General features: G+C 50.4%; 1 long non-coding RNA gene across 1 annotated transcript; it reads right to left on the bottom strand.

Annotated features, from left to right (window-relative positions):
- Positions 1 to 12402: 12402 nt before the first annotated feature.
- On the bottom strand, positions 12403 to 19038 carry LOC125643876 (uncharacterized). Its single transcript, XR_007358857.2, has 2 exons — positions 18436 to 19038; positions 12403 to 12817 (listed from the first exon to the last, which is right to left on the bottom strand). It is a non-coding gene; the product is annotated as an uncharacterized LOC125643876 (long non-coding RNA).
- Positions 19039 to 21880: the final 2842 nt, after the last annotated feature.

Here is a 21880-nt window from a genome sequence, read left to right as displayed (position 1 = left end):
GAAATGATTTCAGTGCCCTAATGCATACAGCTGCCTAGTGTCCTAACAGGGAGCCCTAGCTGTTTGCTCATCGCCACCTGCAACTGCCCCCTAAGCTGGGGGAAATGGGCCAATTTCAAGGGGCTCCTGACTCAACCTTCTCCACCAGTCACAGCCTTCACACTCCAGGCTCCTCCTCTCTGGGGAAAACAATCAAAGCCCCTCCCAGCTGCTTCCCATCAGGCTCACATAGACCGCACCTGCGCCAGAGAGAAAGGGCAGCTCCTGTGATGTGACCATTTCAGAGGCTGTTCCCTCCCACCCCCCCTAGCAGCGTGGTGCCTCCTCAAACACTCCATGCCAGCAGCCACACCTGCAGAGATACCCAGGGCCTCCCCGTAATACAGTGAGGGAGAGTTAACTAAAAACAAAACAGCCAGAGCCCTGGCTGGTAGGAGAGGCCAGGTGGAGAAAGCACTTATCACCTAGTTATAGCCCAAACCATGTTCTCAGAGCTAGGAGTTCACCTGCTCCCCAGTGATGGATGTGCCCCATCACAAGCACAGGGTGGGGTGCAGCTGCAAGAAGGATGTGTAGTAGGCAGACCTAAGAAGTGGGCGTATTCCTTTCCCAGTTGGCTGCAAAAAGCCCAGTACCATCCAGTCTGCTGGCCTCATTCTATCTAGCTCAGAATTGCTCTGGGGTATTGGTGTGTGGGCACCTGCTTGGCGCAGTAGGGCATGAGCCCAGAGGCAGAAACTTAGAAGTGGAGGGAACTTTTAGAGCAGAAATTGAGGTACTGAGTGAGATGAGGTGCTTACAGGATTAGTCAGCAGCTGAGCAGGGTTTTGTGGATCTGGATTTAGGCCCATAAGTCCCTTGTGGATCTGGGCCAAGGTGCCTAATCCCCTTGGCACCTCAGTGCTAGATGCAGGTATGGAAAAGCACAGGAGTCTAGTATGTCCTAGAGCTGGTTCTCTCTAAGCCCAGATTGCAGATTGGGAAGGGCATTGATGCTCTGAGGTGTCACTGATGGAGTAAGGCTTTGTCGTGCACTCCAGTCTGGACAGTGAGGCCTGGACTCAGTCTGAGCTCTTCTGGGACCCACTGTCCTGCTGCACTGTCATAAGGTCCAGAAGAAGTGGAGGGTGCCGTGTTACTGGAGCAGCAGCTCAGCGTTTCAGACTCAGCTGCCTCACCGAGAGATGGACTCCTCTCAAGACGGCATAGGAAGGCATGCTGGTGCTGTGACCGCAGAGGGGTGAAGGGCAGGTGTCACGATTCTCTGCCTGCCTGCAGATCCCAAGCCACTGTTTGGCCTCTGTAAGTGTCAGGACCCCTAATGGGATATTGGTTTCACTCAATGAGAGGAGAATGTCTCATTAACTTAATTAACAAGTAACACCATTAGCTATTTCAGAATTACAGGCCAGGCTCCAAGATGGATGAGAGGAATCAGGCAAGCTGGGAACATCAGAACATTTCCGGGTCTGCTCCTGGCTGCAGTATTCAATCCTTTAAAATGTTTCCTGGTGCCTGAGGCCAGCGGGGGGGTTTGCAGAAATCCTGAGCCTGTGGCATAGCATGGACCATTTTCACTCCTCGGCTGCTAAGCCGCATTTCCCAGTCCTCCCGCACAGGGAGCGTAATGCTGCGTGACTGCAGTGCAGTGTCAGAGGGATGATCGCTCTAGACTAGCACAGGTTGCCGGGTGACTAAATGGTAGGAAGACCGTCTAATTCCTGCTATGCTCTGGGACAGAGACATTTTGGCAGCAATTACACCCTGTGCAAAAATGGGAAATCATTTAATAAAGATGTCCTCGGTTTACCCTAAAAGAGTCAGCTCCCTTCAGGACTGAGGTCCCCAGCACGCCAGTGTGGGGCAAGCTCTGTGGATGGGGCTCCCTCGCCTGTCCCTGGAAAGAGGAGGAGCTAAGTGCACGGGGCGGCCCAGCCTGCCAAGCTGGGGGCGAAGGGACCACCACTCTCATGAGCAGCTCCTGGCTCTCCACTTGAACTAGGCAACGTTCTACCCGAGCTCCTGGCTCCTTATTCCCAATGCCCCACACAAGCCAGACCTCCCATGCATGCAGATCAGAGGTGTAGGCAAAACCCACCACCACCCGTGACAGCAGGGAGCAGTCCTGGGCCAGGAAGTTCCTTGTCCAGGCACTGCCTCAGGGGAAATCACTGCTCAACCCCGGCCTGGTAACGAGCAGCAATTAACAAGCTTCTCAGAGGTTTTATACACTGGTTTGTATGAGTTTATGACTCTCTGAGGGAATTTTGCTGATTGCACTGGGGAAAGGCCCAGGGCGGAGCGTGCCTAGCAGGAGAGGCTGGCAGCGTGGCCAAGGAACAGAGCTTTGAAAACGTTTTCTGTTTTCCTTGTGTATATCTCTGATTGTCTCCTCTCTAAGCAGGGCAGAGTTGACTCACTGTGCAAACACCATCTCCTGGACCAGGCGCTGTGTGCTCCTGGGCTGGAGGAGATGCTTATCAGCCAGGGCTTTGCAAAGGGAGGTTTTACAGGTGGAATTGATTGTGTGTGTTTGTCCTGCGAGCGACCTTGGTTTTGCCTATTGAGGCAATGCAGAGACCATGGCTAGCAGATGAACAAGTTGATAGTGGTGTGGGAGCGGGTTTGTAAACATTAAAAAACAAACCCACCCCCACTGATCCCACCGTTCAAACCGAGCTGCCCAACGCCTGTCACGCCCGGGCTCAAGGGCAGCCCAGCACAGGGGCCAACCCCACTGGCTTGCCCCCCTCTGGGGCACTCGGGAAGGGAGAACAGAGTCCCTGCGGCTACTTGAGCACAAGGCCTGCGAGAGGAGGACCCTGCAGCTGTCCCCTGCAGCGCAGCGCTGCCGGACTCCACAAGCCTCTAGGCCAGGATGGGCTGTGGGGCAGCACGAGCACCTCTGGGGTGTGGGCAAGGCCCCAGCGCAGGAATGTCTCTCTGAACTTTTCCTTCACAGCAGTCAAGGCCTAGGGTCCCCTCTGGGGCCTGGAGCTGGGGCTGGTCCCTGCTCAAAGGCACAGGAGAGGATGGGGCTGGGGCTGGGGCTGGGGCTGGGGGTCAAACTGCACCATTTTCATGCTAACAAAATTCTATGAAAAATTCCTACCACACACTGGAGTGAGGGGCACGGTGGCTAGCGGGAGCCAGTGGGGATTTGGAAGAAAGGATCCTGCAGGGGACCCTATGGCTGTGGCAGGAGGCGGGGGGAGGGGGGGCTGAGGTTGTGTAGGAGCCTGTGAAGTATCTGTAATTTAGCAAACTTCTTGCAGTTAGAAAAACCCTTTGTGCTCCATGGTTTGCTTCAGGTGGTAGCACAACCCTTAGGAGAGTGGGTAGAAGGTGCAGGTGGCAGGGCACCTCACAGCTGTTTCCTATTGCACCCAGCACTCCCCCTCCACATTGTTCTGGCCAGTGCATTAGCTGGAGAATCTCTGAGCTGAGGGCACTTCCCCCCAGCCAGGTTCAGCAACACCTGGGCTAAAGGGCTGTGTCTGTGTGTGCAGCCAGCTCCAAGGGGAACACTCACTCCCACCTCTCTGCCAACCCTGCTCAGCTGAGACACCCTCCTGGGGTTGGAAATCCCTCTCTGTGCAGATATTCGGGTTCCCTGCGCCATCTTGTCAGTCTAGCCAAGTCCTGCACCGCCCACCTCCCCCTCCCCCTCCCCACACACACTCACTCACTCACTCTGCCTTGTCACAGGCTGTTACAACAGGAAAAGGTTTTATACACAGAGCATCCAAAAGCCAGGAGGAGACAGACTCACACTGGAGGCTCCCTCCATAGTGCCACCAAATGCAAGGTGAGAGCAGCATGACAGTGGGTCTGCACCCATTGGATCCCTGAGATTAGACCTATTGGATCCCCTGCCAGGGCATGGCCAAGATTCCTGGTAGAGGGTCACCAAGGTGCTAACTGGCCCTGTGTTTCTCAGGCAAGGAGGGCTGCTGGGTGTCTGTTCTATGGTGCGTGGGGTGCAAGAGCAGAAACTGGGCTCCACCTCCCGGGATTGCAGCTGCTAGGAAGGTCTCAGGGGATCAGGGCAGGACTGTGTCCTGCAGCCTACGTTGTCCAGCTTCCTGTCACATGTTCTCTACGTGTTGGTGCCCATCTGCTGCTGGGCTACAAGCTCTTCTGCTCTGACTCAGAGTCTGAGACGCCTGCGAACCGCTGAGGGTTGCATTTGCCATATACCTTTGGGGAATCTCCACCTGTCTCTTACTCCCAGCTGCACAGCAGCAGCGGGCACATTACTGCAGCCCCAGAGAGACATACGCTGAGTATGCAGCGTCCCGCTGAAACCTCGCTTGCTCTGCCCCCAGGGTGAGCTGCCTGCAGTCTGTGCCGTGAGTGGTACATGAGACACACACAATCTGCTACCTCCAAAGAGCAAACAGTGCAGTTACACTGGCCTGCCAGCTTTCAGGGCTCTCCTCAGGCACTGCCTTGGTTTGCTCAGAGCCAAGGGGCTGAATTATACAGGCTGGAGCTGGGTCCTTTTCGTGGAGCTGAGCCATAGGCAGCGAGCTCTAGTGGCTGGAGCAGGACTCAGAATTGGAAATCAAGCCCATGGTCAGATACCAGTGCCAATGGCCTCAATTTGATGGGGATGTGGCCTATATTGTGCTACGGAAAAATGGCCTAACCTGCTCTGTTGATGGCAATGGGAGCTGGCCCTGGCAGCAGAGGCCCGAGTGAAACGACATTCAGAGTCTGCCACGAGGAGTGGGGGTCAGCAGCCCCGGCGTGCCATCGGGAGGAACTCAGCCCCTGCCTGGTATGTGAAGGGCTTTAGGGACTCCCACGCATGTAAAGCAATGTTTATGAACCATTTGATCTCCCCACAAAATGCATATAGTCTGTGATGGGCCCGTCAGCCAGCTAATATAGAAAGGCACTCAAAGGTGTCCTCCCAGCAGGCCCCCCTACCCCCAAAAACCCAGTCCAATTAACAATGATTTTGGTTGGCCCATTGCTAGTGAGCCCCATATATTTGCGAGTCTGCGTTCAGAGATGTAGTGGGGCCACTCAGTCTGGCTTTGGCTGCTGTTGAAAATATTTAATAAACCCTGGGACATGAATCACTATCAAGGACCCTGAACATTAATTTTAGTCACAGTTGGCCACTCTGTATCACCCTATAAACACCTCTCCGGTTTCAATTAACATTTCTCTATCTCCTGTCTCACTGAATATTATATTTAACTAATTTAAGAGGATTGGTAACGATAGTTTTCACACTTCACAGGAAAGCATAATGAAATAATTATACCTGTGCCCATGGAAAGCATGAGGATATTGCATAAGGAGCTTTAAAGTCATTTGAAGTAGAAACTTCTCCAGAAGACCTTTGTAGGAGCCCTGACTCTTGGGTCTTCTACACAGATGTCTCCTCTTGTCTGCCCTGTGTCTGTCTGAGGGCTTCCCATTGTGCCCATCCCTAGTGCGCCCAGACAATCTGGGTAAACTGAAGTTGTCCGCCCTGCCGGAGGCACTCCGCACCAGCAGCATGTAATCCACCCTGGGCGCTCAGATGAGCGAGTCTCTGCCATCCAGCCTGAAGGTGCTGAGCACATGGGTTGCTGTGGCCAGGAAAGGCTGGGAGGAAGGAGCAACGTTCCTAGTGAACAGAGGGTAGACAGCAGAATTTTTCATGGCTCAGGCCTCCGTTCTGTGTTGGCTCAGTAAGGAGCCTGGCAGGGCCTCGCACCAGTCAAGGGACAGGCACCTTTGGGGAAGGGGCAGTGGCTCAGCTATTACTCAGGGCTTTCTCCAGGCTTCGGGGATGTAGAGGGGCCATTCCTGGCCAGGAGAGGTGGGTGGCTGATGCAGTCTGAGTCAGCATCGGGTTCACTGTTTCTGTGCATTCTGTGCATTATACTCGGTTCATCTTTCCTGCAAGTATGACGAGAGCTCTTGGCTATGGTGAGCGCATGGGGCCGACATCCGGACAGTGCAATTGGGCGTGACTAGCAGGTGCAATATGAAGCACAGCTTTGGGGGTGATGGCAGGAGAGCACAAGGTGGCCTGTAAGAAGTCTCTGCTGTTGGTGGCTGGACTTAGGGCGAGTGCTCAAGCCCTGTGCTGTGAGCTGGAGTTCGACCGTGAACCATGATAGCCCTCTCAGTCACAGTGGAAGGGAGAAGTGGCTTGGGCCAAAGCATGGCGGTAGCAGCATCAGGTCATTCGAATGCTCTGCAGCCTCTTGTCCATGTGGTTGGTGATTTGCTTCCCAGGCAGGCTGAAATCAAAGGACTTAAGGGTTTTTGTGGGCAAACCAGAAAGTGCCTGGGAGAGCAGGGGGTCAAACTATGCAAAGGGAATCTTTGATGTTCCTAGCATCCATTCCTGGAGATCAAATCTAGAGGGTCTGGGTACCCAGGGTCTGTGCGACACCTGGGGGCAGAGGGAGGCAGAGGGTATCCCTGTATCACGTACGTGGAGGGGGCAGTCTCTGGGAGAGCTGACCACTCTGTGGTCAGCAGGTCCATTAATGGCACTAGGAAAGCAGCAGGCTGCTTGTCCGGAGAATTGCAAGCCAGCAGAATTCCTTGGCTGTTCTACCCCGGGCTTTGCAGACCACATGTGGATGGACATTCAGAGGTGCAAACAACTGAGGTTGCAGGGGAACAGGACAGATGCTCTGCCTCCTCTTCTATCCTTTCTGCCTTCTTCTGGGATCTGGCTTCTGTTGACACAGCTTATCACCTCTTCCCCAACCATTTCCACGCTGCCTGACATGGGGGCATAACCCCCTGGGATCACCTACCAGCCATGAGCCCTTTGCTAGTACATTGAATCCTGCTGCCCTCTCTTCATTGTCCTGTTAGTGTGACTGGAGATCTCCAGGGCAAGGGCTGTGCTGTCCTCTGGTGCCATGCAGCACCTGGCACAGTGGGACCCTTGTACGTGACTGGGGCCTCTGGCTGTTCTCAAAGGCAAATACCAGCAACTGCAGCCACGCTCATCCAGGGCCCCTGAAGGCTCTGTGCCTGCGTGGGACACTATGGCTCCAGGATCTCCAGCTGGGCAGCACAGGGCTCTGCCTGACCGACTCAACATAGTCCAAAAGCGCTAACAGTCAAAGCGGATCATAGTCAGTGTCTCAGAAGCTGGAAAACCATTGGAAAGACAGTGGGCCCAGTAGGACACCAGACACAAGGGGAACAGGCGAAGAGCGCTAAGTCCATGGTTCGTTTGGATTGCTGCTCTGGGGTTACTCTCCATGTGCAGGGAAGGTGGAGCATCTTCCTGACCCAGTGGTGTCAAACAAAAACAAATAGGTGATGGAACAAATCTCTCAGTGGAACTGCACAAAAGCTTCATGAGCAGATGGCATCGCCCAGGAGTTCTGGAGGAACGAACGACGAAAATAACTGAGCTGCTAACGAGCAAACATAATTCATTGTCAAAGCATCTTCTGTTCTGGAGGGCGGCCAACATTGTACCCAGCTACAGAAAGGATGCAAAGGGGGGTCCTGGTAATTACAGGTTGGGGAGGGCTTCTGCTGGGTGATCGCTCCAGGGCTTCCTCCTGCTGCAAATGGCCATCTGAGAGTGACCTGGACCAGGAGACCAGACCAGCCATGCCCAGGCTTGGAAGTATGTAAAAACACCTGCGCATGCACATAGGCACACACCCACCTGTGTGCATACCCCCGTTGTGCATGCCCCTGCATCCCATGCCAAGCAATAACCCCCCTTATCGGGTGGCCCTGGCATGTGACAATATTTGATCCAAGCCCCAACAGCCACTTTTCAGCTCCTTGTTCTGGGTGTCAGGCACATGTTACCATGGAGCCTGGGCACTTTGGTGGCATCCATGATGTCTAGCACCTTAAAAAGAGCCCCAATCCCTCAGCCTGCACCTCAGATTTCCACTGGGGCAAAGCCAGTGCAACGTGCATAATGCTTCCTGACCACCCTGGTATGTGCCTGCCACCCAGTTTGCAGCGGTGTGCATGGTTAGACAAGGTGCTGGAGGGGGGCAAAACAGGCCCAGTGTGGTTTAGTTCTGACTGGAATGAAGTGCCCAGGGAGGTTGCAGAATCTCCGTCACTGGAGGTTTTTAAGAGCAGGTTGGACAAACTCCTGTCAGGGATGGTCTGGATAATATTTAGTCCTGCCACGAGTGCAGAGGACTGGACTAGATGACCTCTCGAGGTCATCCCTTCCAGTCCTACGATTCTATGATTGACCTGACAGACCCAGGGGAGTCCAGAGGTTGTTCTCACGACCCTTATCTCTGCTCCTTCTAAGCTACATTTCTCTGTGTAAAGGTGGAAGCAAGCACACCTCAAATGCATCATCACTACGGCTATTTTTAATTCACAGAAATTAGCCCAGCAGGAGTTGAATTCTACTAAATTACCTTGTCTGGAAAAAGAGAGCAAGACGGGGGGGCCTTGTCTGATCAGTGCAGTCTGCTCAGCGGAAAAGGAAACAGCCATGTGGGGAAAGGGTGGGATGGCGCATGGAGCCGAGTCGTCTCCTGGGCGGCAGGCCCTTGGCAGTCTATGGGCCCGCCATCTGGGTCTGTGATAGTGACTGACCCCCAGGGAGGACGGCTCCATTGGTGGGGAGTGGCTGGAGATTCGCTGTAAACGCTCCCTTCTGTTCCTGCTCTGAAGAGCAGTTGGCCTGGGCTGTCAGTCTTTTTAAATGACTGGAAGGTAATTTGAGGAGCAGCGGGTGTTAATCAGACTGTAATGGGATCCCAGTGGCTGGAGAGAGTCCATGTGGGCGGGAGCTTTTCTGATCAGGGGAGAAGCCTGCAGAACCCCACCAGCATGGGAAAGGGAAGGAGAAGGAATTCAATGTGGGTCTGATCCTGTATTGCTCAGCCACTGGGGACACAGTGCTGGTTCTGCCCAGCCTGGCACCTGCTGTGGGAGCTTCACACACACTGTATCCAGGGCTAGGCAGGATGGAGGCCAAGTCGGTAAGGGTTGCCAGAGCACAAGGGCCAGGCCACTCCAAGTGTTTCCTTGGGTACGATCTGGCTCCGATACCTGCCTCACGCAGATGCAGGCATCAGCCCCTCACCCCCAGCACTGTCTCCTCGTCTCCCCAGGGGCCTGGGGAGGGGCGAGCCAGGGCTGGGATTCACACTGGAAATAAGGCAAAAAAAGTAAGCGTGGGAGTAATTCATCATTGGGCCAACTGACCCAGGGTCCTGGTGGATTCTCCATCACTTGCAATTTTTCAGTCAAGCCTGGATGTTTGTCTAGGAATTGTGGGGCCATTCTCTGGCCTGTGCTGTGCCGGAGGTCAGACTACATGATCACAATGGTCCCCACTGGCCCTGGGGCTTGTGAATCGGTGATGCCCAGCATCCCCTTGGCCCCCAGCTGACAGAGCAGAGCAGAGCAGAGAGCTGCTGTCACTGGCCTGCAGAGCAGAGTCCCACAAGGTCAGCGAGCTAGGAAGACCCAGTGCAGAGGCACCAGGACTCCATGTGCATGGCAACTTCCCCAACAGATTTCAGGGGAAGCCCAAGGTTTATGGGCTGGACGCCCGGTTCCTCCACATGACGATGAACTCCAGCCCACATCCTGCGGGAAGGAGCTGTGCTGCAAGGGGATCCTCGTGGCCATTCCTGGTCCCTGCCTTGGCATTTCCTGATCTGACCCAGAGCCAGGGCTCAGTGGCCTCTCCATGCTCTTCTGACCGATGGCTCTGCCAGCTTTGGGCTGGTTCTGGGCTGCAGAAGGCAGGCGTGGGCAGTGTCTGAGAGGAGTGCACTTCTCACAGGGAAAGCCCCTCACACACCAGGGCTCGAGTCCAGCACCTGACAGCATTGCCCACCCTTATGAGCACTTACAGCCACTCTTCAGGGTGGCTGCTAGGAGCCACGGAGCAAAGAGACGAGGACTGGTGCAAACAGGAACCAAGGACAATGTGCTGGGTCTCTGTAATCTCCACAGGGAGGGGGCAGGTCCAGGCCCAGCCCCTGTGAGGGGAGGCGGGATGGGGGTTTTAGGCCCAGCCCCTGTGAGGGGAGGAGAGATGGGTGTTCTAGGCCCAGCCCCTGTGAGGGGAGGGGTGCCTATGTGCGGGAGTTCTAGGCCTAGCACCCCACAGGGAAGGGGAAGAATGCATGGGGGGAGATCTAGACCCAGCCACCTGTGGGGTTTATATAACATTTTGTCTCCTGAACTTCCCCAGATACAGAGGTATTTGGATCTGTGCTTTTGCCCAGGCCCTCTCTAGGTAGCAATAATCTAGCTATTGCCACACCTTGTCTTGGCCCCTCATCCCCCTGCCCAGAGGCCAGGCAGCACTGAGATGAACTCACCCAGGAATGCTGATCTGAGATATTCTGCACACACTCACTTGTGAAGGTTTCTTTCATCTTGTTATGCCAAAAGAGACTGCAGTTCCTTTAAGGCTTCAGAGCTTCCTGCATAGCGCACAGAGCAGGGACCCTTCACAAGCGGCATTTCCTGCTCTGATCTCAGCTTGGGTCAAGGTTGCAGCCCTGTGATCTATAGAACCTTGTTTAGTAAATCACAAGCTACTGAAAAATACCCAGATTTGCTCCCTCTGGCTCCCAGCAACATCTCACTAATATTAATAAATTGGGCCTGCACATAGGCAGGACAAAGTCATCGGAAGGAGAAATAGCACCATATATCTTGATGTGTGGTAGCGTTTTATTGTGTGGTAGGATTTTATTGTGTCTAGTGCACTGTATTTATGCTCAGATCTGTCTTCCCTCTCGACCACCTGCACACCCTTGTAAGGACGAGAAGGAGAAAACTCACCCTGATTTTAGCATCTGCTCATGCAACAGGGTGGCAACTCCTCCAGGTCTCTTGGTCATTGAAATGGAGCGCTGCTTCTCAGTCTCCTATTTCGTGCTGACTTCCCCCACCCGGTCCTGCTTCTCTGGTGCCAATTCACCCGCCCGAAGTAATGCCTGGGCTAAAGGCCACAGAAAAGGGAAGGAAGATTATTTGAGAGAGAGTCTAAAAGACAGACTTGTGGAATAAAGGAGGGACATTTATCTGCATTCCCAATGGGCAAAATTGCTTCATTGCAGCACCCATGTAAACTCACTGCATCTATGGATTGCATGGCATTTGTTTACAAACCACCCTTTTCCCTTAACATCAGGCCTGGATTTATCTGACTTGATGTAACGAGTCAAATCATGAATGTGAATTAGTACCCGAGTATCCAGCATAAAATACCTGCTCCCTGCGGGGGGGCTGGACTTTCACTCTCCACCCTCTGGCATGTTGCAATATTGCACTACTATGCATTTTTAAAACTCTTCTATGTGCTGCATAATGAGCAATGACCATATTTAGTCCCCTAAAAGATTGGGATTAGGAGATGTCATTTTCCAAAGCTATTGCCAGAAACTGTGGGCAGCCCCAATTACTTTTAAAAAACCAGACAAGCCTACTGTTGTTTGGGGAGTATATTGTAAATGCTGGAGAGATGCCTGGCTGAGGAGAGCATGCAGAAGGACTTTTGTGACGTGGGTCCCAATGAAGGGCAGATTGGCAAAGGACTATAACGTGTAACTCCTGCACTGCGTGCAGAGACCCTTGCGCTGCCTCTTGGCACATAAGAGCAGAAGGAAAGACCTCCTCTGGCTCCTGGCTGGCAGCAGACACCCGGCACTGCAGGCAGGAAGCTGCTAGTACGGGGTGGCCAAACTTACTGGCCCACTGAGCCGCATACAACAGTCTTCAGAAGTTCGAGAGCTGGAGCACACCTGCTGGGCGTCAGGGCTCGGGGCTTCAGCCCCACTCCTGCTGGAGCCCCGAGCCCCGGCAGGTGAGCACCACAGGGCTGAAGCCCTGAGACCCTCCTCCCCGCTGGACAGAAGCTCCTATTCCATCACCCCACTGCAAGGCAAAGGTCCATCTCCAATGGGCATGTTTCGATGTCTGACTGTCCCACCCATCTGTGGGACTGACCTGAGCCCCATCACCATAATGTCTCAGCACTCAGTCTTTAATGCATTCACCCCACAATGCCCCACAGGAAACACGCATATGCTGTAGGGCTGTTTCAGCCGGAAATTCTTTTAGTAATTTCCTGTTCTACGCTATGGTGTAGGTTAGCCAGGCCCTGTGAGAAGGTTGCTGCACTTCACCCCCACACTGACTGTCTCTCAGTAGCAAAGGAGGTGATAATGTACTGTATAGGGAACATTTAGGAAGGGCTTTGATGATCTCACTGTTGCATTATCCTCCCTCAGGAATGAACCGCTTGGGTTAAGCTTTCGCACAGACTGGTCTGCAGCGTAGAATGTGCCAAATTGCCCAGACCTGGGTAACTGGCCTCTCACACTTGTATAACGAAACGGACAATAGGAGACAAGTGTCCTAAGAGAAGAACTGCTTTGTGCATCAAAGGGTACCGGCGTTAATAACAGCTTGGCTGAAAGTGTAATTTACTATTTAGGGTTAGACTCTACTATAAGGGGTGTATATTTTTGATTAGGGATTTGAAATTAACAGAGTTACACTATGACAGAGTGTTTGTTTCCATACATTACACAGAATACCTGTACACAAGGGAAGAGGTTTCTGAAATTGGCAAGTGATTGTAGACAGAGATACATTATATCTTGCATCCCATAACATCATCAGTGAATCCGTCTTGCTGGTGACACTTCCATCCTTACAGATTCTTGCTGATTAGAACCTGAAGCAAGCTGCAGTTGCTGCACCAATGGTCGAGTGTGTATTACAGCATCCTGGTATCAAAGGCATCACTGCATCTTCATGACTCAGACCAGGTTGGAATACATGTATCACTGTCCGTTCCATGGTGCAGAATGGCAAACACCTGCAAGCGGCAGGGAAGATCTATCACTTGGAGGCCCCAAATGTCTCAGAGCACATATGTTAAAGAGATAAAATAATTTTTTTCTGATTAGATACCAGCACTTTATTGAATAAAGTTTAAAATTCTCACCCTGCCTCAATCCATCTTTGCAACCACTGCTGTACTTTTTCATTTTTACTTTGGAGAGGATGAAAATGCAGGAAGAGTAGATAAAGCATTTACCTTATTTGAATTTCACTTATGCCCCATAATTCTTTGCAGAGGTCAAGGAGAAAATGACAGGTGAAAAATGTACTTTTGAATCAGCAACCTGAAGACTTAGGAAAATACATTTCCACACCATTAATATATAGGTTGAGAGGAAAAAAGCAGGCCTAGCCTGCTGAAGCGATAGTGCGGGATGCTGAACGGCATGGCCCGGACAGTCAGCAAGAATACAAGAGGCACAGAGATTTAATTGGTACATTGTAAACAGTCCATTTTAAACCCAGTTTATGTTTTCATGGAAGGAGTTTAAACCCTTTCCCCCCAAACAAATAACCCAAATGAGCAATATCAGAGCCACGCAGAACTATTTGCCTCCTTTCTGCAGTTCCCAGCAGTTTTGATTTAAAGTCAGTCACGCTGGAATTTAAGGTCTTGTCCAAGTGGAGAAAATGACCAGAAGAGCTATTGTGGAATAAGCTGCTCTGCAGCAGTGATTCTGAAAAACCATGTGGGCCTCTATTCAGGAACAAAAGTCAATTTCTTCTGGAATATTTAGTGCACTTCCAAAGCAGAGTAAATATTCTGGAACAGAGTGTCCACAGGGGGAGCTAGTCCAGAATAGCTATTTTGGGCAATCTCCCTGTGCAGGTTAGCTCTGAGAGCCACAAAACCTGGGCCAACAATCTTGTATGGTGAAGTGACACAAAAGTACAATTATTAATTATTATTTAGTTCTTGTGTTACCATAGCACCTAGGAGAGCTTAAATTTGGGCCAGCAGGGGAGGTCAGATTTGGTGCCATCCCGTCTTTTGCGTGCACTCGATCAGCTGTATTTATGTCACTGAGGGCCTTTTCTCTAATGTGGCTGCCGCAGACTCACCCCGCCTGGATCCATTTATTCGTATTTATTAGTTGTTTGATTTTCTACTGAATCTCAGCGCTGCCTGTTGTGACACTGTTAAACTGCATCTGCAGTGTCCTGAGGCCAGCTCCTGCTGGGTCGATTGCAGGCTCAGTGTCTACAATTAGCACAAGTTAGGGAGTCTCGTTAATTAGTGGCTGAACAGCCCAAGGTGCCATTTATTTTCTTTATGAACAGAGCATATTGCAGTTTAAGACTGTGGGAGCTATAAATAAGCTCAGGATTCACTTGGAGTCTATCACAGAGATTTACTGAGTTCCAAAGTTTTAATTTGACTAATGAGATCCAACTTTCTTGCTGCACCAGACTGTGGGCTGTGTATATTAATATCACTTACTGAAAACTCCGGAGAGGCATCAGAAAGCATCTTGAACGGAGAGTGGCAACAGGCACGCATTCCCACCCTACGCCCCAAAAACAAAACAACAACTCAAACCAGCTTTAGGATTTAATTACGCAGATATTTTGTTGTTCTCTAGAATCAAGATCTCATATAATCAGGTGGCCCATGTGCAAAATAAACACGAGAAGTGAACATGCACCAGATCCCAGGAACTTTGCCATCATGTATCAGTCCTCTGATTGTTTCAGGGAATACACTGAGAGGCTGACCTCCCATGCCGCTCTGCAGAAGTGAATCTCCAGGGACTATGAAAGCAGCTGAGCCCAGAGGGTCCCAGCATGTACAGTATATTCCTTCAATACAGGAAAGACACCTGAAAGGAATTGACTCCCCCACGACTTCAAAGCCCCGCAATATGCCAACATTTTTATGGCTGACTTAGAACAACACTTCCTCAGCTCTCGTCCCCTAATGCCCCTACTCTACTTGCGCTACATTGATGACATCTTCATCATCTGGACCCATGGAAAAGAAGCCCTTGAGGAATTCCAACATGATTTCAACAATTTCCATCCCACCATCAACCTCAGCCTGGAGCAGTCCACACAAGAGATCCACTTCCTGGGCACTACGGTGCTAATAAGCGATGGTCACATAAACACCACCCTATACCGGAAACCTGCTGACCGCTATTCCTACCTGCATGCCTCCAGCTTTCATCCAGACCACACCACACGATCCATTGTCTACAGCCAAGCTCTACGATACAACCGCATTTGCTTCAACCCCTCAGACAGAGACAAATGCCTACAAGCTCTCTATCAAGCATTCTTACAACTACAATACCCACCTGCTGAAGTGAAGAAACAGATTGACAGAGCCAGAAGAGTACCCAGAAGTCACCTACTACAGGACAGGCCCAACAAAGATAATAACAGAACGCCACTAGCCGTCACCTTCAGCCCCCAACTCAAACCTCTCCAACGCATCATCAAGGCTCTACAACCTATCCTGAAGGACGGCCCATCACTCTCACAGATCCTGTGAGACAGGCCAGTCCTTGCTTACAGACAGCCCCCCAACCTGAAGCAAATACTCACCAGCAACCACACACCACACAACAGAACCACTAACCCAGGAACCTATCCTTGCAACAAAGCCCCTTGCCAACTGTGTCCACATATCTATTCAGGGGACACCATCATAGGGCCTAATCACATCAGCCACACTGTCAGAGGCTCGTTCAGCTGCACATCTACCAATGTGATATATGCCATCATGTGCCAGCAATGACCCTCTGCCATGTACATTGGCAAAAATGGACAGTCTCTATGCAAAAGAATAAATGGACACAAATCAGACGTCAAGAATTATAACATTCAAAAACCAGTGGGAGAACACTTCAATGTCTCTGGTCACTCGATTACAGACCTAAAAGTGGCAATTCTTCAACAAAAAAACTTCAAAACCAGACTCCAACGAGAGACTGCTGAATTGGAATGAATTTGCAAACTGGATACAATTAACTTAGGCTTGAATAGAGACTGGGAGTGGATGGGTCATTACACAAAGTAAAACTATTTCCGCGTGTTTATTCCCTCCCTCCACCCCCCACTGCTCCTCAGACGTTCTTGTCAACTGCTGGAAATGGCCCACCTTGATTATCACTACAACAGGTTCCCCCCACCCCACCCCCCCCGCTCTCCTGCTGGTAATAGCTCACCTTAAGTGATCATAGAATCATAGAATCATAGAATATAAGGGTTGGAAGGGACCCCAGAAGGTCATCTAGTCCAACCCCCTGCTCGAAGCAGGACCAATTCCCAGTTAAATCATCCCAGCCAGGGCTTTGTCAAGCCTGACCTTAAAAACCTCTAAGGAAGGAGATTCTACCACCTCCCTAGGTAACGCATTCCAGTGTTTCACCACCCTCTTAGTGAAAAAGTTTTTCCTAATATCCAATCTAAACCTCCCCCACTGCAGCTTGAGACCATTACTCCTCGTTCTGTCATCTGATACCATTGAGAACAGTCTAGAGCCATCCTCTTTGGAACCCCCTTTCAGGTAGTTGAAAGCAGCTATCAAATCCCCCCTCATTCTTCTCTTCTGCAGGCTAAACAATCCCAGCTCCCTCAGCCTCTCCTCATAAGTCATGTGTTCCAGACCCCTAATCATTTTTGTTGCCCTTCGCTGGACTCTCTCCAATTTATCCACATCCTTCTTGAAGTGTGGGGCCCAAAACTGGACACAGTACTCCAGATGAGGCCTCACTAATGTCGAATAGAGGGGAACGATCACGTCCCTCGATCTGCTCGCTATGCCCCTACTTATACATCCCAAAATGCCATTGGCCTTCTTGGCAACAAGGGCACACTGCTGACTCATATCCAGCTTCTCGTCCACTGTCACCCCGAGGTCCTTTTCCGCAGAACTGCTGCCTAGCCATTCGGTCCCTAGTCTGTAGCTGTGCATTGGGTTCTTCCGTCCTAAGTGCAGGACCCTGCACTTATCCTTGTTGAACCTCATCAGATTTCTTTTGGCCCAATCCTCCAATTTGTCTAGGTCCCTCTGTATCCTATCCCTGCCCTCCAGCGTATCTACCACTCCTCCCAGTTTAGTATCATCCGCAAATTTGCTGAGTGTGCAATCCACACCATCCTCCAGATCATTTATGAAGATATTGAACAAAACCGGCCCCAGGACCGACCCTTGGGGCACTCCACTTGATACCGGCTGCCAACTAGACATGGAGCCATTGATAACTACCCGTTGAGCCCGACAATCTAGCCAGCTTTCTACCCACCTTATAGTGCATTCATCCAGCCCATACTTCCTTAACTTGCTGACAAGAATACTGTGGGAGACCGTGTCAAAAGCTTTGCTAAAGTCAAGAAACAATACATCCACTGCTTTCCCTTCATCCACAGAACCAGTAATCTCATCATAGAAGGCGATTAGATTAGTCAGGCATGACCTTCCCTTGGTGAATCCATGCTGGCTGTTCCTGATCACTTTCCTCTCATGCAAGTGCTTCAGGATTGATTCTTTGAGGACCTGCTCCATGATTTTTCCAGGGACTGAAGTGAGGCTGACTGGCCTGTAGTTCCCAGGATCCTCCTTCTTCCCTTTTTTAAAGATTGGCACTACATTAGCCTTTTTCCAGTCATCCGGGACTTCCCCGGTTCGCCACGAGTTTTCAAAGATAATGGCCAAGATAATCAAAGATAATCAAGATAATCAAAGATAATCAAAGATAATCACTCTCGTTACAGTGTGTATGGTAACACCCGTTGTTTCATGTTCTCTATGTATATAAATCTCCCCACTGTATTTTCCACTGAATGCATCCGATGAAGTGAGCTGTAGCTCACGAAAGCTTGTGCTCAAATAAATTTGTTAGTCTCTAAGGTGCCACAAGTCCTCCTTTTCTTTTTATTTATGTACAGTATCATGCCCCTATTCCAACCCCCCTTTGCAAACCTTAAGAGGGCAGTTGTTAGAACCCTAATCTCCAGTGGGTTGGACCTCTTCAGAAAATATGACCCTACACTACCCCCGCTGCTGTGAGTTTTTGCCCTGGTTTTACCTCCGCGCATACAGGGCAGGGGGAAACTGATCTTCAGCACCCCAATTTCCTGCTGATTCAGACTCTTTCATTTCAAAACAGCAACAAAATTCTTCATCGAGTTGGGAAAGAATATTTTGTATCTTCACCTTTGCTGCTCCAAAAATGTTTGCTCTCAATTTATTTCTGTGCCTCTTGTCTTCTCAGCAATTGCATCTCTTGCTCCAAGTCCTGCTCATTTTCTGTTCCTTATTGTGATTTTTCTTTAATTTCATCGCATCCCCCGCACTCCCCAATCACACATTTCATCTCTTCTGCTTCCCTGTTTCCTATAATATGTGATTTCTTTATCTTAATTGTATCACCCAGTCATCTGGTTCCAGGATGGCATCTCTTTACCTCACACTAAAGTCCCTTTAATCATTACTGCTTCTGGCATGTATAATAATAGCAGACACAAGTTGTTAGCTTTCACCTTCCAGTTACATTCACACATTTTTAATGTAAGGATTAATGACAACACATACACTGAAAACCCTCCCAGATGACAACGCCAGGCAGACTGGGAGAAGAAACCTACCGCTCCAGCATTCTTCTCCTCTTGGGTGACCAGAAACAGGCGATCAAGGCAACAATATGGAAATCCAACACATGCCAAGTGGGGTGGGGGATTTCCTCCTCCAGGAACAGGGACCTCAGGTGGGGCCCTGCAACTTGCAGGGTGGCAGGTAGGTGGGTAGTGCTCCTGAGGAGGCAGAGCGCTCCTGGGCTGGCTGTAGCCAGAGAAGCCCACTAGCTGTGTAGCCCAGGTCCTTTGGATGACAGAGTGCTCGCCAACACATAAAAATCTACGTTTGCTCCACCCCACATTCCCACCATGGCCTCTCCCTCAGCCCTGCTGCTTCACACAGAACCCTGCAGCTCCCACTCGAACCCTGAATGAAGAAGTTCTGTCCTCCCCAGCCACCCCCAGATTCTGAGGGGGCTGTTTGTGCACACATTGTCCTCGCACACGGGAGGCTCTTCTCCTGCAGCTCCACCAACCGGGCCCCTCTGAAATTCCCTCGTCTGCAGAAAAAGAAAGTTCCGGGAGTTTTGCAAATTACAGAGGAAATGAAAAGAGAAACTTCCCTGCCTCCCCGCACCGCCCTGAACTGGGCTGCACCATCTCTGCACAGCGCTCACGCTCAGGGTGTGTGGAATACTCACTGCCACCGCCCCAGTGACAGAACAGCAGGGCTCGGGAGAAATGTATCGCAAGCAGGGTGGGATCGTGTTACACTATAGAGCAGGCCCTAGCAGGCCTCTGGGGATGAATAACTCAAGCTTACCCCCTCAGGTTTAGTGTGCATGATTCCTTGGTGAGCAGCGACGCAGTGATTATCAGGAATGCAGATAGACAAGACACCAGCAGCAAAACTTCGGAACAAGCTTCTGGAGCTGCTGGTAATGGTCAGTGCATTTCTGCTCCTCCCAGGAGGCTGGAGGCTCCCAGGCTGGTGCATTTATCTGGTGATTATCTTTGCCCAGTGGAAGGCAGAAGTAAGGTGATAACTATGTTCTTCAATTGTTTTCTTCTGTCTTGTCTCTGCACGAGCATCCACGGCACTAGTAGTAAAATGTCGCTGTCTCCAGTCTGCTTAAGCAGATGTTCGTGCTGCTGTGCTAACCCTGGGGCTTCACAGTACCTGCTCCACTTCTCCTCTGGACAGCCATAAAGACCCCGCACTAGAGTATCTGCAAGATACAGTCACTCTGGACAGTTCTCTGAAAACTTCCATGCAACGTACAGCAGTCAAAAAGGCTAGCAGTATGTTAGGAATTATTAGGAAAAGGGATAGAAAGTAAGACAGAAAATATTATAATGCCACTATATAAATCCATGCCATGCCCACACCTTGCACAGTGTGTCCAGTTCTGGTCATCCTAGCTCAAAAAGGATACAGTGGAACTGGAAAAGGTTCAGAGAAGAACAGCAAAGATGATCCAGGGTCTGGACCGGCTTCCATATGAGGAAAGACCAAAAAGATTAGGACTGTTTAGCTTAGAAAGAGATGACTGTGGGGGGACATGAGAGAGGTCTATGAAATCATGAATGATGTGGGAAAAGTGAATAGAGAATTGTATTTACCGTTTCACGCAATACAAAAACCAGGGCTGACCAATTAAATAAACAGGCAGCAGGTTTAATACAAACAAGAGGAAATACTTTTACATACTATGCACAACTAACCTGCGGAACTCATTGCCATGGGATGTTGTGATTGCCAGAAATATAACTGGGCTCCAAAGAGAACTGGATATGTTCCTGGAGAGGATAGGACCATCAATGACTCTTAGCCAAGATGGTCAGGGACACAAGCCCATGCTCTAAACCTTTGACTGCCAGAAGCCAGGAGTACATCACTCCATAAGTGCCCTGATCTGTACTCTCCCCTTGAAGCTCTGCGGGTCACTGTTGGGGACAGGCTACTGGGCAAGATGGGTCATGGTCTGACCCAGTATGGTGGCTCTGAAGTTCCTAACTTAGCTGTGCAATGTCTTACCCTATGTATGGAGGAATCTTCAGAAGCTGGGCAGCAGCTTCCCTTCATCGGGGCATGAAGCAGGAGACCTGCTTTGTCAGATACTAATTTTACCATCTAGCAATGCAGCAAATCCTCAAAGGCTTCCTTTGTACCCCCAATGGAAGGCATTTTGCTTGGAATGGGTCCCCCATGAAGCATTATTCTCCCTTAATCGAAACTATTCTAACCTCTGGATAGATCAGGCTAATGGGCACAGAGCTCGTGAACGAAACATAATGTGTCTAAGTTTGCGTGCACAGAAATAATTTCTATGCTAAACATAATTTCAGTGCCACGGATATAGCTAGTACAGTAGAGGAAAAGGCACTAGGTGTATCAACAGACATAGCATCTACCCTTGTGCTCTGATCTGCAGCCACCAGACAGACTGTTAACGGGATCTTGACTTGTTCTGAGGTGGGTCTGTTACACAAATCTGAGGATATTGTGCTGTGCTGACCCTGTATAAATCAGCTGTGCAGTGGAGTGTCGTCTGGATTGGTCACTGGATTTGAACAAAGACAGAGCTAAACTGGGGTATGAACAATGTAGGGTAATGGATTCTAAGTTAAGGAAGGGGACTATACAACAGGAAGGCTGACAGAACTGGGATTATTTAAGATGCAGAGAAGCCCTAGAAGGGTTGCCAAAGTTGCTGTATTTCAACTAACTAGAGACACTATAAGAGATTCTTACTTGTCTGTTTGAGATCCCTGGACAGCCCAGAGCTAAGGGACAGAGGTTCCAGTTCAGGAGGAATATGCTGTGTGCAGCTCTAGGGCAGGGACCATCTTTTTGTTCTGGGTTTGTACAGCGCCTAGCACCATAGGATCCTGGCCTGATGCCTAGGCACTACGATAAGACAAACAATAAATAATAGCAAGGTGTTATTCTACAGGGAGAGGAGCTCTCCCAGCCCCTCCATACTGACTATGGAATTGTGTGCTTGGGGAGTTGTTTTTGTTTTTCACCTCCTCTGGAAAAACTTTGCTTTACCAGGCTTTAGAAAGTTTAAAATGTCGTCACTTTAAAGGCACGCAGACAAGGGCAGAGCCGGGGTGGAGCAGCTGTCAAACACTTCCAGACATGAAGGCCCCTCGGCTGCTTCTGAACTGGAGCAGCTTTGTACATACAGGAAAAGAGGAGAAGCCTTTGTTTAATGATTAGAAAGCAAACAGAGGGTATGCAACTAAAGGCGAGTGATAAGAAGTAAACAAGAGGATTAATTCTCTGAGATGCCTGCACACCCATGCCAGGAGGAGGGGTAACAAGCAAGGAAAACTAACCGGAACACTAAATGATGCAATTTTGACTGACCAGCCTAACTGGTAGGTCATGTTTCCCACAGCCGATTGCTAATGCTGCTTGGGGCACAATGTGCACAGGGAAGCCAGACAGGCGAGAAGGTGGGTGTTGGCGCTGTCAAAAGTATTTACAAAGCCAGGGAAGCAGGATTTG

The sequence above is a fragment of the Caretta caretta genome, chromosome 10 (assembly GCF_965140235.1).
Source record: "Caretta caretta isolate rCarCar2 chromosome 10, rCarCar1.hap1, whole genome shotgun sequence".
In the NCBI taxonomy this organism is placed as follows: Eukaryota; Metazoa; Chordata; order Testudines; family Cheloniidae; genus Caretta; species Caretta caretta.
The sequence above is the reverse complement of the archived record's forward strand: the minus strand, read 5'-3'. Positions and strand labels throughout refer to the sequence as shown.